Raw genomic sequence first — 17,173 nt, 5'->3', positions numbered from 1 at the left:
TCAGATATTCTATATAACCTAAACCTATACTTATTTAAAATCCATAAAGTTCATGAAATAATATAAAGCTGGCTATAACATAAGACACCTTCCTATGGTTATTAACATTTCAATATAAAACACATACATACATAATGTATACAGATGCATATACAGTAATCCCTCGCTATATCACGCTTCGCCTTTTGCGGCTTCACTCCATCGCGGATTTTATATGTAAGCATATTTAAATATATATCGCGGATTTTTCGCTGCTTCGCGGGTTTCTGCGGACAATGGGTCTTTTAATTTCTGGTACAGTAATCCCTCCTCCATCGCGGGGGTTGCGTTCCAGAGCCACCCGCGAAATAAGAAAATCCGCGAAGTAGAAACCATATGTTTATATGGTTATTTTTATATTGTCATGCTTGGGTCACAGATTTGCGCAGAAACACAGGAGCTTGTAGAGAGACAGGAACGTTATTCAAACACTGCAAACAAACATTTGTCTCTTTTTCAAAAGTTTAAACTGTGCTCCATGACAAGACAGAGATGACAGTTCAGTCTCACAATTAAAAGAATGCAAACATATCTTCCTCTTCAAAGGAACAAACAAATCAATAGGGCTGTTTGGCTTTTAAGTATGCGAAGCACCGCGGCACAAAGCTGTTGAAGGTGGCAGCTCACACCCCCTCCGTCAGGAGCAGAGAGAGAGAGAGAGAGACAGATAAAAAAATCAATACGTGCCCTTCGTGCTTTTAAGTATGCGAAGCACGGTGCAGCATGTCACTTCACGAAGCAACTGCACAGTAGGTAGCCAACGTGAAGATAATCTTTCAGCATTTTTAGACGAGCGTCCGTATCGTCTAGGTGTGTGAACAGCCCCCCTGCTCAATCCCCCACGTCAGGATCAGAAAAAGTCAGCGCAAGAGAGAGAGAGAGAGAGAGAGAGAGAGAAAAGTAAGCTGGGTAGCTTCTCAGCCATCTGCCAATAGCGTCCCTTGTATGAAATCAACTGGGCAAACCAACTGAGGAAGCATGTACCAGAAATTAAAAGACCCATTGTCCACAGAAATCCGCGAACCAGCAAAAAATCCGCGATATATATTTAAATATGCTTACATATAAAATCCGCGATAGAGTGAAGCCGCGAAAGGCGAAGCGCGATATAGCGAGGGATCACTGTACATGCTTCCTCAGTTGGTTTGCCCAGTTGATTTCATACAAGGGACGCTATTGGCAGATGGCTGAGAAGCTACCCAACTTACTTTTCTCTTTCTTTTGCGCTGACTTTCTCTGATCCTGACGTAGGGGGATTGAGCAGGGGGGCTGTTCGCACACCTAGACGATACGGACGCTCGTCTAAAAATGCTGAAAGATTATCTTCACGTTGTGATCTTTTGTGCAGCTGCTTCCTGAAACAACATGCTGCACGGAGCTTCCCATACTTAAAAGCTCGAAGGGCACGTATTGATTTTTGACTGAAAAACAAACTGTCTCACTTTGTCTGCTCCTGACGGAGGGGGTGTGAGCTGCCGCCTTCAACAGCTTTGTGCCGCGGTGCTTCACATACTTAAAAGAAAAACAGCCCTATTGATCTGTTTGCTTTTCTCTCTATCTCTGTGACAGTCACTGCTCCTGACAAGCACTCCTTTGAAGAGGAAGATATGTTTGCATTCTTTTAATTGTGAGACGGAACTGTCATCTCTGTCTTGTCATGGAGCACAGTTTAAACTTTTGAAAAAGAGACAAATGTTTGTTTGCAGTGTTTGAATAAAGTTCATGTCTCTCTACAACCTCCTGTGTTTCTGCGCAAATCTGTGACCCAAGCATGACAATATAAAAATAACTATATAAACATATGGTTTCTACTTCGCGGATTTTCTTATTTCGCGGGTGGCTCTGCAACGCAACCCCCGCAATGGAGGAGGGATTACTGTATATACAGCGCATTGCCGCAATCACCACATATCGGAACAGATTGGGATCCTGGTTGGTAACCACCCAGGCAGACTCATGGTCCAGTCCCACTCCCCAGAAAAAAAAAACATCTATCTGCTGCAGCCAGGTGTTACATGGGCATCCCCTTAGCCTAGTCCAGCAAATGAAGATCCTGTGAGCCAGAAAACCCTCACGGAGTAGTGCCATATGGCTGTAGTGCCGTAACTGATGCTCCCTCACAATACAGGTAAACTGCCTCATTCAGGACTCCATGAGCAACGACTCGTTCAACACAAAGTCAAACTTTTGGTGCCCCAGGATTCTCTGAAGAGACACAGTACCGAAGGGCTCCAGTCTTCATCTCAGATCACTGGATAGCGTTCATGTCTCACAATGATATAGCAAAACAGTAAGCACCAGGGGCCACATGGATAAACAGTCTGTATGCACAAAAATGTTGTGTACTCCTGTTTCTGCACTCACATCGCAATGTATAAAAACTAAACTTGGCGTAAAGCACAGGTCAATCCCTTGTGTACGCACATTCTCCGCTTGGTCTTGCATACTGGCGGCACCCAGCATCAAAGCAGTGCTACACTTCCTGCGTGGTTTCCCTTTATTTTTTAGATTCATATCCCTGATGCAGCTTTATCAAATACACTGAAATTAACCGCATATCGTTTATTAGTTTAAGGCATCTGATTGCAATCAACCGGTAACCATATAATGGTGCACAGAATGGCCAAACTACTCCGAATACTATAGTTGCCTTAGCAGTATGTTGGGGATCATTACCATGTTGAAGGATGACATGCCATTCACCGAGTTTGGAGGCATTTATTGAATCCTGAGCAGATAAGATGTTTCAATACACATCAGAATTCATTGTGCAACTACCATCAGCAGTTACATCATTAATGAAGATAAGTGTGATCTGTGGCAGCCATACATGCAATATTAATATTTGTTTTGTCTGTCCACAGGACCTTATTTCAAAATTCTGCAGGCTTTTTTTAAGTTCCTTTTTGCAAACTGTAATCTGGCCATTATATTTTTGTGGCTAACTAGTGGATGGCATCTTGCAGTGTGGCCTCTGTATTTCTGTTCATGAAGTCTTCTGCAAATAGTTGTCTCTAGTACAACCACATCTGCCTCCTGAAGACTGTTACTGATCTGTTGGACAGGTGTTTGGGGTGTTTCCTTTACCATAGTGGGGATTCCTCCTTCATCGGCCGTGGAGGTCTTCCTTGGCCTACCAGTCTGTTTACAATTACTGAGCTCACTAGGGAGTTCTTTCTCCTTTATGAAATTAGTTCAGGTAATCCTAATGTTTCACCGATATTTCAAATTCTTTTACTCTAGTTTTTCAGCCTCAAAATGGTTTCTTTGACTTTCATTGTCACAGCACTTGTCCTCATGTTGAACAATGGCAACTACACACTCCTAAGGTACTCTGTTGATAGAAGAATGCCTAAGCATCTTATGCCTGCACTAATGAAGCCACAAAACACACCTGAGTAATCACAAACACCTGTGACATCAATTGTCCTAAACATTATGATGCCCTGAAATGGAGGAGTTGAAAATAAAAATGGTTGTCATTTCTACATGGTGTGACCAAAATGTATGCAAGTACCATTTTAAAAACTTTAATTCTACTCTGTGTACTTTAATTATGTTTTAATTTTTTAATTTGTAATTTTAAATTATGGAACATAGGGGTAAATCAAAGAAAAATGTGTCATTGTCCCAAATATTATGGAGGGCACTCAATGCCGGTCCTCGTTTATTTTGCGCCCTAGACCAAGCTTATTAGTGCATCAACTGATTGTTCGGTTGCTAACCTGTGCAGTTGAGTCCCCCTTCTTATGATCTGTACCCTAAGTGAATGCCTAATTCACCTTAATAGTGGCACTGGATCTGAGGGCACTGTACATACATACGTACATATACTGTGTATATATTCTAGCACCGAAGGACTGGGGGAAGAGGGCTTGTTCTGGATTCTGTCTCCCCCGGACCGATAGAGGGAAGCCCCCTTGGCTTACAGTGGGGCCATGGGTTTGGAGCATTGAAGCTCAACCCTGTTGGAGTCCATGGCCACTGCCATGGGGCGCCTGGACGTTTACTGTGCCCTGTTTGGCAGCCCTTAAGCCACACCGGTAGAAGGTCGGTGGACACCTGGAGTCCTGCTGGGTGTCCTATAAAAGGGTGCCAGTCTTCACTACTCAACGGTCAGAGTCGGGAGGAAGAAGGGGAAAGCCGGTAAGGAGGCGAAAAGGACTGTGCTTGGTGTTGTGGACATTGTGCTCTTGTGGAGAGCAAAAGCTGTGCTTCCCCACGCGGAAAAAATAGACGTGTGTTGTGGTTAGGGTGGCGGGAGCGCCCTGGGTTTCACAATATTATATATATATATATATATATATATATATATATTATACAGTATATATTGAACCCAGCACATATATACTTTAACCCAACATATACAAGCACCAAATAATAAATAATAAAAAATACATTCTGAACCCTACCTTACTAATCCATCCCCAATCTCCTTAGAACCTCCCCCTCTGTCCCCACCCTTCATCAGCCAAATATTGCCTTTGATTCTTGTATGACTAATCGTTTTACTCTGACGATGACACCTAGCAGGTTGTCAAAAGCTTAGGAATAAAAAACTATTTTAAGATAAGACTCGTATTCTCCCTTTGTGGATCTCTAGCTAGAAATATGCAAACTGAATGACTGACTGACTGAATATATATATATGGCATGGTTGTTGGTGCCAGACAGGCTGGTCTGAGTAAAATATCCAGTGAGCAGCAGTTCTCTAGGTGAAAATGCCTTGTTGATGCCAACGGTCAGAGGAGAACGGCCAGACTTGTTTGAGCTCATAGAAACCGAACCTCAAATAACCACTCATTATAACCGAGATATGCAGAAGAGCATCTCTGAACATACAACATGTCAGACCTTGAAGCAGATGGGCTACAGCAGCAGGAAAACACACTGGGAGCCACTCCTGTCAGCTAAGAACAGACAACTGAGGCTACAATTCGTACAGGCAAACCAAATTTGGATGATAGAAGACTGTAAAAACATCGCCAGGTCTGATGAGTCTCTATTACAGCTGCAACATTTGAATGGTAGGGTCAGAATTTGGCATCAACAACATGAAAGCATGGATCCATCATACCTTGTATCAATGGTTCAAACTGGTGGTGGTGGTGTAATGGTGTGGGGGATACTTTCTTGACATACTTTGGGTCCCTTAGTATCCAAATGAGCATCATTTAAATGCCATAGCCTACCTGAGTATTGTTGCTGACCATGTCCATCCTTTTTTGACCGCAGTACATATCTTCTGATGGTTACTTCCAACAGGATAGCGTGCCATGTTACAAAGCTCAAATCATCTCAAACTGGTTTCTTGAACATGACAATAAGTTCATTGTACTCAAATGGCCTCCACAGTCACCAGATCTCAAACCAACAGAACACATTTGGGATGTGGTGCAACAGGAGATTTGCAGCATGGATGTGCAGCTGATAAATCTAAAACTGCATGATGCTATGATGTCAATATGGACCAAAATCCCTGAGGAAAGTGTCTAGCACCTTAAATCTTTAAATCTGTGCCAAGAACAATTAAGGCAGTTCTGAAGGCAAAAGGGGGTCTAACTCGATACTAGCAAGGTGTACCTTATAAAGTAGCTGCTGAGTGTATATATACACATACAAATTATATATATATATATATATATATATATATATATATATATATATATATATATATACACACAGTACTGTGCAAAAGTTTTAGGCAGGTGTGAAAAAATGCTGTAAACAAAGAATGCTTACAAAAATGGAAGTGTTAATCATTTATTTTCATCAATCAACAAAATGCAGTGAATGAACAAAAGAGAAATCTAAATCAAATCAATATTTGGTGTGACCACCCTTTGCCTTCAAAACAGCATCAATTCTTCTAGGTACACTTGCACACAGTTTTTGAAGGAACTCGGCTGGTAGGTTGTTCCAAACATGTTGGAGAACTAACCACAGATCTTCTGTGGATGTAGGCTTCCTTACATCCTTCTGTCTCTTCATGTAATCCCAGACACACTCGATGATGTTGAGATCAGGGCTCTGTGGGGGCCATACCATCACTTCCAGGACTTCTTGTTCTTCTTTACGCTGAAGATAGTTCTTAATGACTTTGGCTATATGTTTGGAGTCGTTGTCCTGCTGCAGAATAAATTTGGGGCCAATCATATGCCTCCCTGATGGTATTGCATGATGGATAAGTATCTGCCTGTATTTCTCAGCATTGACAACACCATTAATCCTGACCAAATCTCCAATTCCATTTGCAGAAATGCAGCCCCAAACGTTCAAGGAACCTCCACCATGCTTCACTGTTCCCTGCAGACACTCATTATTGTACCGCTCTCCAGCCCTTCGACGAACAAACTGCCTTCTGCTACAACCAAATATTTCAAATTTTGACTCATCAGTCCAGAGCACCTGCTGCCATTTTTCTGCACCCCAGTTCCTATTTTTTCGTGCATACTTCAGTCGCTTGGCCTTGTTTCCACGTCGGAGGTATGGCTTTTTGGCTGCAACTCTTCCATGAAGACCACTTCTGGCCAGACTTCTCTGGACAGTAGATGGGTGTACCTGGGTCCCACTGGTTTCTGCCAGTTCTGAGCTGATGGCACTGCTGGACATCTTCCAATTTCGAAGGGTAATAAGCTTGATGTGTCTTTCATCTGCTGCACTAAGTTTCCTTGGCCGACCACTGCGTCTACGATCCTCAACGTTGCCCATTTCTTTGTGCTTCTTCAAAAGAGCTTGAACAGTACATCTTGAAACCCCAGTCTGCTTTGAAATCTTTGTCTGGGAGAGACCTTGCTGATGCAGATATAACTACCTTGTGTCTTGTTGCTGTGCTCAATCTTGCCATGACATGAAACTGTCTTCTACAACCTCACCTTGGTAGCAGAGTTTGGCTGTTCCTCACCCAGTTTTAAGCCTCCTACACAGCTGTTTCTGTTTCAGTTAATGACTGTGTTTCAACCTACGTGTGACATTGATGATCATTAGCACCTGTTTGGTATAATTGGTTGATCATACACCTCACTATAATCCTACAAAATCCCTGACTTTGTGCAAGTGTACCTATAAGAATTGATGCTGGTTTGAAGGCAAAAGGTAGTAACACCAAATATTGATTTGATTTAGATTTTTCTTTTGTTCGCTCACTTTGCATTTTGTAAATTGATAACAATAAACAATCATAATTTATATTTCTGAAAGCATTCTTTGTTTACAGCATTTTTTCACATCTGCCTAAAACTTTTGCACAGTACTGTATATGTAAAATACTGACTATGGTGAGCCATTCCACATTTTTCAATCACACAGCATACCCATACATAGGAAATTCCTTTATACATTGCTTCATTTATGTAAATACACAAAGTATAAATGAACATTGTGGTTATTAAATATTCCTCACACACACTGCCTATTAGTTTTGCGGTGTATCAGGTGGCAAATTCTCTGTTACAGCTAGAATAGTCTACTCAAGTATGCAAGTGTCCTGGAAATGACCTGATAGCAGCAGGCAGACAGCTGGCTTGGGAACATGAGTTTGATGTGCCAAGACACAACAAATACTGCAAACCAAGCCACTGTAACTGCATAAATAATAACAAGTGTAGGATTCCGAAAATGCTAGAAGAACATATGTTAATTTTTAATTATTTAATAAGTGAAGAGCATCTTTCATAAAATATAAGGCAAACAATACATAAAATCTAACAGTGTTCAGAAGCACAAATACCAGATCCAGAGGCATAATACAAAAAAGTGCTCATGAGGCTCCAACCAACCCTTCCATTAATTCAGAGATTAAGGCTACATATTGTAAACACTGGTGATCCTGGTGGAGATCACAAACAATGCTGAAGGATAGCCAATGCTCCCCTGAAGCATATGGCGGATGAGATGGCCATGGCTGTCAATGACTGCTGCCTGCTTTGGGCAGCATTGGCATAACCCCCACCCCACCCCCATCCAAGTGCAGGGGCAAGAAAGTTTTTCCATTTCCTAGGGCCTTAAGCGTTGCACCAGCACTGTTGTTGTTCATAATTTTATTATGCTGGGACTAAATTAAAATTATTCTGCAACCTGCACCTTGACCTCACAAGTCTTCCCAATGTCTCTTAATAGCATCAGATAGGATAAACATTTTTTTAACAAATGAGAAAAATATAAAACACCAATCAAGTCTAAAGAGATAAATGATTTTCTCATCTGTCAGAACATGTGTAATGTACAAAGAACTAAGAAATTGTCCAAAGATTATTCCTGGCTTATACTTCCTGATATTCAAGCTGATTATGAATGATTAATAATATTTACCAGTGATAAAGCAGAAGTAGATACAAATAGCTAATTAATCAGCAATCGTGGCACTTTGAATTATTCACTGTCTGTTTTTCCATCACAGAGTACACACACAGACAGATTTTTTCCCAGACTCAAAGAAAAAAATAAAATTCAACCAAAATTATGTTTTAACAACATTGTGCCATTAAATTGATTAGCAAGAACACATCCAACGCCTCTCACAGATGTGGTGCCAGCTTGTGAGTAGCATGCCAGCTGGAATGGGACTTAGTTGATACAATGCAATTGAAGTAAAATGTATACTTACAGAAGCTTTTAAAAAATGAAAAATAAAATAATATTGATTATTGTGCTGTAAAACCAGTGGCTAAGATATTATAATTATCATTCAGTAAGGTATATTTCTAATGAGAAAATGTAACTGAGTTAATTTAGAGTTAGAAATCAATTCCAGTGTTTGGAATGTTCAAGAAAATTGGAGTAGCAAGAGAAAAACACTGTCACTCCTGTCCAGTAATTTACAAAGGTAAAAACTAATACCTGAAAAAAATATTACAAAACTTGATTAAAGCAGAGTTTCTCTGGGCTGAATTCAATGAACAGCAAGTTGTTTTTATGTAAAGTATGTTATAACTGGTGTGAGTAGAGACAACTTTCTAAAGGATCTCTTTCTGTATTACATAACTATCCATATTTAAAATCCTATTCAATCACTGAAACTTCATGCTCTGTGAATCAAAATATAATTCAGTTCAATAAAGCCCTCCAAACTATTCAACTTTTTCAAACATGGATGAATTTCAGGTTGTACTTCTTATAACTGTGTTTTCAATCTCACTAGGGAATAGGAGTTCTAGAAATTGTATGACAGCTCAGCAGTGGTTTTAGTAAGCTTATGATCTTTCCTGTTACATTATATCTTCATTGGGATGACTTTTTTTCAGGCATAGAATGTTTCTATTCTCAGAATACTCAATAGAATATTAAAAATATTTATTTGATTTGACTTGCATTTCATATTCTTTGCAAATCTTTTGTTTTCATGTGGCTTTTCTTCAAAGATTCTGCAGATGACAGTTACATTTATACATTCATACATGCAAATATACAATACATATGGTAAGCACAACTGCACACACCTGATGAACCCCATTTAGGGCAAAACGTGTTGTGTACTCTTTGTATTATTTGGCAGGTACTGCATCTCATTCATTATATATATGAGCATCGGAGGATCACCTCCCAGGTTTATCAGAGGTAAGAGACACCACCCCAGGGCAAGAGGGAGCGTAGTTGCTAACATTGTTCTCTTTTGTCACCCACAGCAGCATGAAGACGTCCACTCAGGACAACGGACTCCTTTACCAATTGGACTAAAAAAAAGAGTACATGCACCAGAAAATGTCACATGGACTTGTCTAACACCTATGTGAAGGTGTTTGTGCATTTCTGGTCAGCCTTCAATACCATTGTTCTGGAGTTGCTTTGGGATAAACTAATACAGTTAGGTGTACCCTGTGGTGTCTGCCAGTGGATTATAAGTTTCTTGACAGGTAGGATGCAGTATGTGAGACTTGGTCCCCATTTGTCAAATCTAATGTCAATTAGCATAGGCTCCCCCCAAGTCTGTGTTCTTTCACCCCTCATGTTTTCACTTTATACAAATGACTGTAGATCCATGTACAAATCTGTAAAAATCCTAAAGTTTACAGATGACACAACCATGGCAGGTCTCATTTTAATAACTAGCCATGTGCGCCCAACTATGTTGCGCGTGTTAAAGTTGTCTGTGAAGGGCTCCCTGTTTAAACGCGGCTGCCAGTCGTGAACTGGGCCCTTCGTCGCACAGCTTTATGATTTTTTATAAGGGAAACAAAATTACAAAAGAAAACCCTTGGACATTGATTCGATAGGAATAGCCTACTCGGAATCACTGTCCGAATAGTAATTATGTGGTGGTGTAGGAGCATTTCTGCTTCTCTCCGTTCACAGTCCGTCTCGTTTTCACAACGCTGTTGTTTCCTCTCACAATCTCTTCTCAACCTTTCTCCAATCTCGCAGGTTGCTTTGTGGCAATCCAAAGAGTAAGGCAATATACACGGAGCAATGGTTATAAAAGGGGGACACATAGGTATCCAGGCTCTTTAAAGCATAAATAGGGATCACTTCACTGACATGTGAGCAAGCCACGGTACAACTGTGAGTCATGCAGCACTCGCCGGCTACAATGTAACAATAATAATTTCCGGAACATGCTGTTACGTTGTCATTCATTTTACCCACTGTCTTTCTTTCATTCATATGTTACATAGGCACGTACCTTTTATCTTCGGCAATCTCATTCTCTAACCAGGCCTCAGGAGCTAACCAGCGTAACACTGTCCATCACCCCTTTCGTTATTCCGGCACATTGTTGACATCCATGAGTAAAGATTAGTTAATTTAAAGCACAACAATTTGTTTAGTTTGAATGTCTGTGTTTTGAGGTGTGACCGGAGTACTACAGTCTTCAGTAGTATAAGCCTGGAGGAGACTCTTAATGCAATGCCTATGTTTTAGCTGCCTCTCTACTGCCATCTAGTGCTGCTTCTTCTAATTCATTCGCGGACAAACAAAGATCAAGATCCAAATGAAGATTATATATAGAGATTATGTGTCTTCCTATGAAAGAGAGGTGGGCCGTCTTATAGAATGGTGCTCTTGTAACTTGGAGCTCAATCCTATTAAGACAGTGGAAATGAGGATTGTCTTGTGCAAACAAGTCACTAACTGTCCACCTTTGCAAATCAAGGGCCAGACCATGTCTGTGGTTCAGTCGTTTGAATTCCTAGGGACTACTTTCACTAATACATTAAAATGGGACAAGCACATAGCCTCCATCATCAAGAAAGCGAGGCAGAGATTGTTCTTCCTTCACCAGCTTAAGATGCTTGGCTTATCAAGGCATTTATTGTTACATTTTTACTCCACCATCACTGAGAGTATTGTGACCACCTCCATCACAATTTGGTTTCCTTCTGTCTCCTTTCTTTCTAACAGTTGGTTTGCAATGGGTGATTTGTTCAGCTGAGGAAATCATTATCTCCCAACATTAAAAGATCTGTTCATTGCCAGACAGAAAAGAGAGCAGGAAAGACTGCAGTTGACTCCACCCACCCCAGCAGCCATCTGTTCATTAAATTGTCATCGCAGAGGAGGTACAGGTCTATTGTGAGCTGACCTAAATGCCATCTCCGCAGCTTCTATTTTCTATTTATTTGAGAGTATTATTGAAGTTTGTAAATGTTTTTGTTCAAGAAACTGTTGTATTTGTATAGTTGCTTGCACAATGTCAGATTAATGGTGGGTTGAAATTGTGTTGTCTTGAGTTGGTAATGTTTTGTATTCCATGTTTTTGTACCTAACCAAAGTCAATTTGGTATGTTTCACATGCTAGCAATAAAATGATTCGGACCTCATATTGGACAAAAACTGCAAACAGAAAAGACGACCTGTTGATTCTCATCAAAGAAATGAAGAAGGCTCCTCTTTACTTAAAGATCTCTGTACATGCCACCAAGTGATCTTGTTATTTGAATTTATTTACGTTTAGATTAAAAGGGTTGACCCGGCTGGTACACCAACACGTCCTTGACGTTTTGAGTGTCCTTCCAATCATCTACAACATACAGTATCTACACACACATATACAATATATATAAGTATACACTCATATACATGTATCAATACCTATGCTGTATACAGGAATGTTTTATAGATTGAAACTGCAGTTAAACCATAGCAAAGTTCTGTGTATTTTAGAAGGCTAAAGAATTGCTTCTTCTGGTTCTGGTTGAGTGAACACTGGCATGTTTGTCTGCTGCTGCTCATGGGAAATTTTTCCTTTTTTATTTGTGGGAAGTTTTTCATGTCTTGGACTTTCTTGAACTATGTGGAGAACTGTGCATGCTGGAGTTTCAGGCTGTGATTGTTCTGCTGCTGTCTGTTGCCCTCTTTAAGTATCGCTACCTGCACACAATGTTTAGTACGAGCCCTTGCTAGCTCTTGACACTTCGGATGGACCCAGTTGTGGTATAGCGGGTCCACAGCTTCAAAAAAAATAGGGCCAGATTTTAAATTCGTAAAGCTGTGTCACTCTCCGTGGGCGCGATTGCACGACCATGGGGAATTAATAAGGTAGTTGGGGCAAGTCGCACTTGCACGTGCAGGTGCAATCGTTCTCAATTGCTTCACTGGCTTCCTGCGGCATGTGATTAAGGTGCTGCACCCACGGAGATGTGTGTGAGTGTATACAGTATATATATATATACAGCCCGGCACAAGGAAAAAGATGATGGATCAAAGAAATGAGAAAAAGATTGAAAGAGGTTAAAAGACATGAAAGGCAGTCTTAGAAGGACGATCTGGCCACCTGAAAGGAGGAAGCAGTGCAAGCTCGCACCCCGTGAAGGAGCGTTAGCTGTGGCGCTCTAGGGGCTAGTTCGCCCCACTGAACATTCGGGTGGAGTGTGACGAGCAAGGCAGGTGCCCCCCCTAGGCTGCACTTAGGTTAGTTGACATGTGCATTAAAGTCCTGCATTGGTAGACAGAGCAACATAGCAGGTAGAGTTCCATCTTAAGGGAAGAAGCATAACAAACTACCCTCCATTTTGCTATGTCAATATTTCACCTGAATAGGAAAATTCCTCTGCTTGCTTCACAGTCCAGTGTTTTCAAACTTTAGCTGTTTCTTAGTTTTGCCTGGGTAACATTTACAAACTGTGCTGTATATGTCAAGTGGGAAAAGTCCTATGCTTAGACTAAACATGATCCGTGATCCCAATCTGTTATGAAATTTGAGTCAACTTAGGGGTTAAAACCACTAACTCCAACCCTGAAATTTCCCTGTTGTCCCTTAATGGCCAACAAGAGCAAAGCCAAAAGTTACAGTAGATGTCAATGCCTTTAATAATGCGCTTTAAATACAACAGAGAAGCAGTGCCAAGCAGGTTGAAATAGTGGTGTTATAGTGGGAGATTATGTTTGTAACTCGAAATTGAAAGAAATACAGTTAGGTCCATAAATATTTGGACAGAGACAACTTTTTTCTAATTTTGGTTCTGTACATTACCACAATGAATTTTAAATTAAACAACTCAGATGCAGTTGAAGTGCAGACTTTCAGCTTTAATTCAGTGGGGTGAACAAAATGATTGCATAAAAATGTGAGGCAACTAAAGCATTTTTTTAACACAATCCCTTCATTTCAGGGGCTCAAAAGTAATTGGACAATTGACTCAAAGGCTATTTCATGGGCAAGTCCGTCGTTATGTCATTATCAGAATGGATGAATAGTAACTTTCTCAAATTAAATAAAGAAAAAACCGAAATCTTAGTGATTGGCAATAATGGATACAATGAGGCTATTAGAAATAAACTGGATGCATTAGGATTAAAAGTCAAATCGGAGGTAAAAAGCTTAGGGGTAACCGTTGATTGTAATCTGAATTTTAAATCGCATATTAATCAGATCACTAGGATAGCATTTTTTCACCTAAGAAACATAGCAAAAGTTAGACCTCTTATATCATCGAAAGATGCAGAGAAATTAGTTCATGCGTTTGTTTTCAGTCGGCTAGATTACTGTAACGCACTCCTCTCAGGACTACCCAAAAAAGACATCAATCGTTTGCAATTAGTGCAGAATGCAGCTGCTAGAATCCTTACCAGGAAAAGAAAATCCGAACACATTTCTCCAGTTTTGATGTCACTACACTGGTTACCTGTGTCATTCAGAATTGACTTTAAAATTCTGCTTATGGTTTATAAAGCTTTAAATAATCTCGCCCCCGCTTATATATCGGAATGTCTGACACCTTATATTCGAAATCGTAACCTCAGATCCTCAACTGAGTGTCTCCTTAGAATTCCAAGAGCAAAACTTAAAAGAAGTGGTGAGGCGGCCTTCTGCTGTTATGCACCTAAAATCTGGAATAGCCTGCCAGTAGGAATTCGCCAGGCTAATACAGTGGAGCACTTTAAAAAACTACTGAAAACACATTACTTTAACATGGCCTTCTCATAACTTCACTGTAATTTAATCCTGATACTCTGTATATCCAATTCATTATAATAACTATTCATTCAAAATCTGTACTAACCTCTACTCTCTCTTCTGTTTCCTTTTCCGGTGTCCTGTTGGTGGTGGTGTGTGCCACCACCATCTACCCAAAGCACCATGATGTTCCAACAATGATGGATGGATTAAAAGCCAGAAGTCTGTACGACCATCAGCATCAAGTGACTCCGTGAAAAACCCGAACTACAAAGAGGACTATTTCATTTATGTTAGGTAGAATGCCCAGAGGGGACTGGGCGGTCTCGTGGCCTGGAACCCCTACAGATTTTATTTTTTTCTCCAGCCTTCTGGAGTTTTTTTTTGTTTTTTCTGTCCACCCTGGCCATCGGACCTTACTCCTTTCTATGTTAACTAATGTTGTCTTATTTTAATTTCTTATTTTGTCTTTTATTTTTCTTCTCTTCATTATGTAAAACACTTTGAGCTACTTTTTGTATGAAAATGTGCTATATAAATAAATGTTGTTGTTGTTGTTGTATCAATTAAGCAGATAAAAGGCCTGGAGTTGATTTGAGGTGTGGTGCTTGCATGTGGAAGATTTTGCTGTGAACAGACAACATGCGGTTAAAGGAGCTCTCCATGCAGGTGAAAGAAGCCATCCTTAAGCTGCGAAAACAGAAAAAACCCATCCGAGAAATTGCTATAATATTACTAGTGGTAAAATCTACAGTTTGGTACATCCTGAGAAAGAAAGCAAGCACTGGTGAACTCAACAACGCAAAAAGACCTGGACCTTCACGGAAGACAACAGTGGTGGATGATCGCAGAATCATTTCCATGGTGAAGAGAAACCCCTTCACAACAGCCAACCAAGTGAACAACACTCTCCAGGGGGTAGGCGTATCGATATCCAAGTCTATCATAAAGAGAAGACTGGATGAAAGTAAATACAGAGGGTGCACTGCAAGGTGCACACCACTCATAAGCCTCAAGATTAGAAAGGCTAGATTGGATTTTGCTAAAGAACATCTAAAAAAGCCAGCACAGTTCTGGAAAAACATTCTTTGGACAGTATGAAACCAAGATCAACCTCTAACAGAATGATGGCAAGAAAAAAGTACGGAGAAGACGTGGAACAGCTCATTATCCAAAGCATACCACATCATCTGTAAAACACGGTGGAGGCAGTGTGATGGCTTGGGCTTGCATGGCTGCCAGTGGCACTGGGACACTAGTGTTTATTGATGATGTGACACAGCACAGAAGCAGCCGAATGAATTCTGAGGTGTTCAGAGACATACTATCTGCTCAAATCCAGCTAAATGCAGTCAAATTGATTGGGCAGCGTTTCATGATACAGATGGACAATGACCCAAAACATATAGCGAAAGCAGCCCAGGAGTTTATTAAAGCAAAGAAGTGGAAAATTCTTGAATGGCCAAGTCAGTCACCTGATCTTAACCCAACTGAGCATGCATTTCACTTGTTGAAGACTAAACTTCAGGACAGAAAGGCCCACAAACAAACAGCAACTGAAAGCCGAGGCAGTAAAAGCCTGGCAGAGCATTAAAAAGAAGGAAACCCAGCATCTAGTGATGTCCATGAGTTCAAGACTTCAGGCTGGCATTGCCAGCAAAGGGTTTTCAACCATGTATTAGAAATGAACATTTTATTTCCTGTTATTTAATTTGTCCAATTACCCTAAGTTCTTGTCTATAAGCCGCGGCTTATCTAAGGAAAAAAGTTGTGAAAATGAAAAAATAGAATATCGGCTTATACATAAATCCGGCTTATATAGTAATCCCTCCTCCATCGCGGGGGTTGCGTTCCAGAGCCACCCGCGAAATAAGAAAATCCGCGAAGTAGAAACCATATGTTTATATGCTTATTTTTATATGGTCATGCTTGGGTCACAGATTTGCACAGAAACACAGGAGGTTGTAGAGAGACAGGAACGTTATTCAAACACTGCAAACAAACATTTGTCTCTTTTTCAAAAGTTTAAACTGTGCTCCATGACAAGACAGAGATGACAGTTCTGTCTCACAATTAAAAGAATGCAAACATATCTTCCTCTTCAAAGGTGTGTGTGTCAGGAGCACAGAATGTCACATAGATAGAGAAAACAATCTCTAGCAAACAAATCAATGGTGCTGTTTGGCTTTTAGGTATGCGAAGCACCGCGGCACAAAGCTGTTGAAGGCGGCAGCTCACACCCCCTCCGTCAGGAGCAGGGAGAGAGAGAGAGAGAGACAGAGACAGAGTTTGTTTTTCAGTCAAAAATCAATACGTGCCCTTCGAGCTTTTAAGTATGCGAAGCACCGTGCAGCATGTCTTTTCAGGAATCAGCTTTACAAAAGATAGCAACGTGAAGATAATCTTTCAGCATTTTTAGACGAGCGTCCGTATCGTCCAGGTGTGCGAACAGCCCCCCTGCTCAATCCCCATACGTCAGGATCACAGATAGTCAGCGCAAGAGAGAGAGAAAAGTAAGCAATCTAGCTTCTCAGCCATCTGCCAATAGCGTCCCTTGTATGAAATCAACTGGGCAAACCAACTGAGGAAGCATGTACCAGAAATTAAAAGACCCATTGTCCGCAGAAATCCGTGAACCAGCAAAAAATCCGCGATATATATTTAAATATGCTTACATATAAAATCACAATTTAAATGACCGCTACGCGCGTGTGTTGACTCGGCGATGCCCAGAGCAGAAAGAACGCGCTCCGGCCGCGCCATGCGGGGAGTGAGAGAGACGCCAATATCTCACACTCTCTC

General features: G+C 40.8%; 1 protein-coding gene across 1 annotated transcript in view; it reads right to left on the bottom strand.

Moving 5' to 3' along the window:
• The window catches only part of pcdh15b (protocadherin-related 15b), a 718,592-nt gene that overhangs the window by 427,793 nt on the left and 273,626 nt on the right, over window positions 1-17,173 (bottom strand). The window lies entirely within an intron of this gene.

Source organism: Erpetoichthys calabaricus, chromosome 2 (genome assembly GCF_900747795.2).
Source record: "Erpetoichthys calabaricus chromosome 2, fErpCal1.3, whole genome shotgun sequence".
In the NCBI taxonomy this organism is placed as follows: Eukaryota; Metazoa; Chordata; class Cladistia; order Polypteriformes; family Polypteridae; genus Erpetoichthys; species Erpetoichthys calabaricus.
Note: the sequence above shows the minus strand (reverse complement) of the source record. Positions and strands in the feature narration are given on the sequence as shown.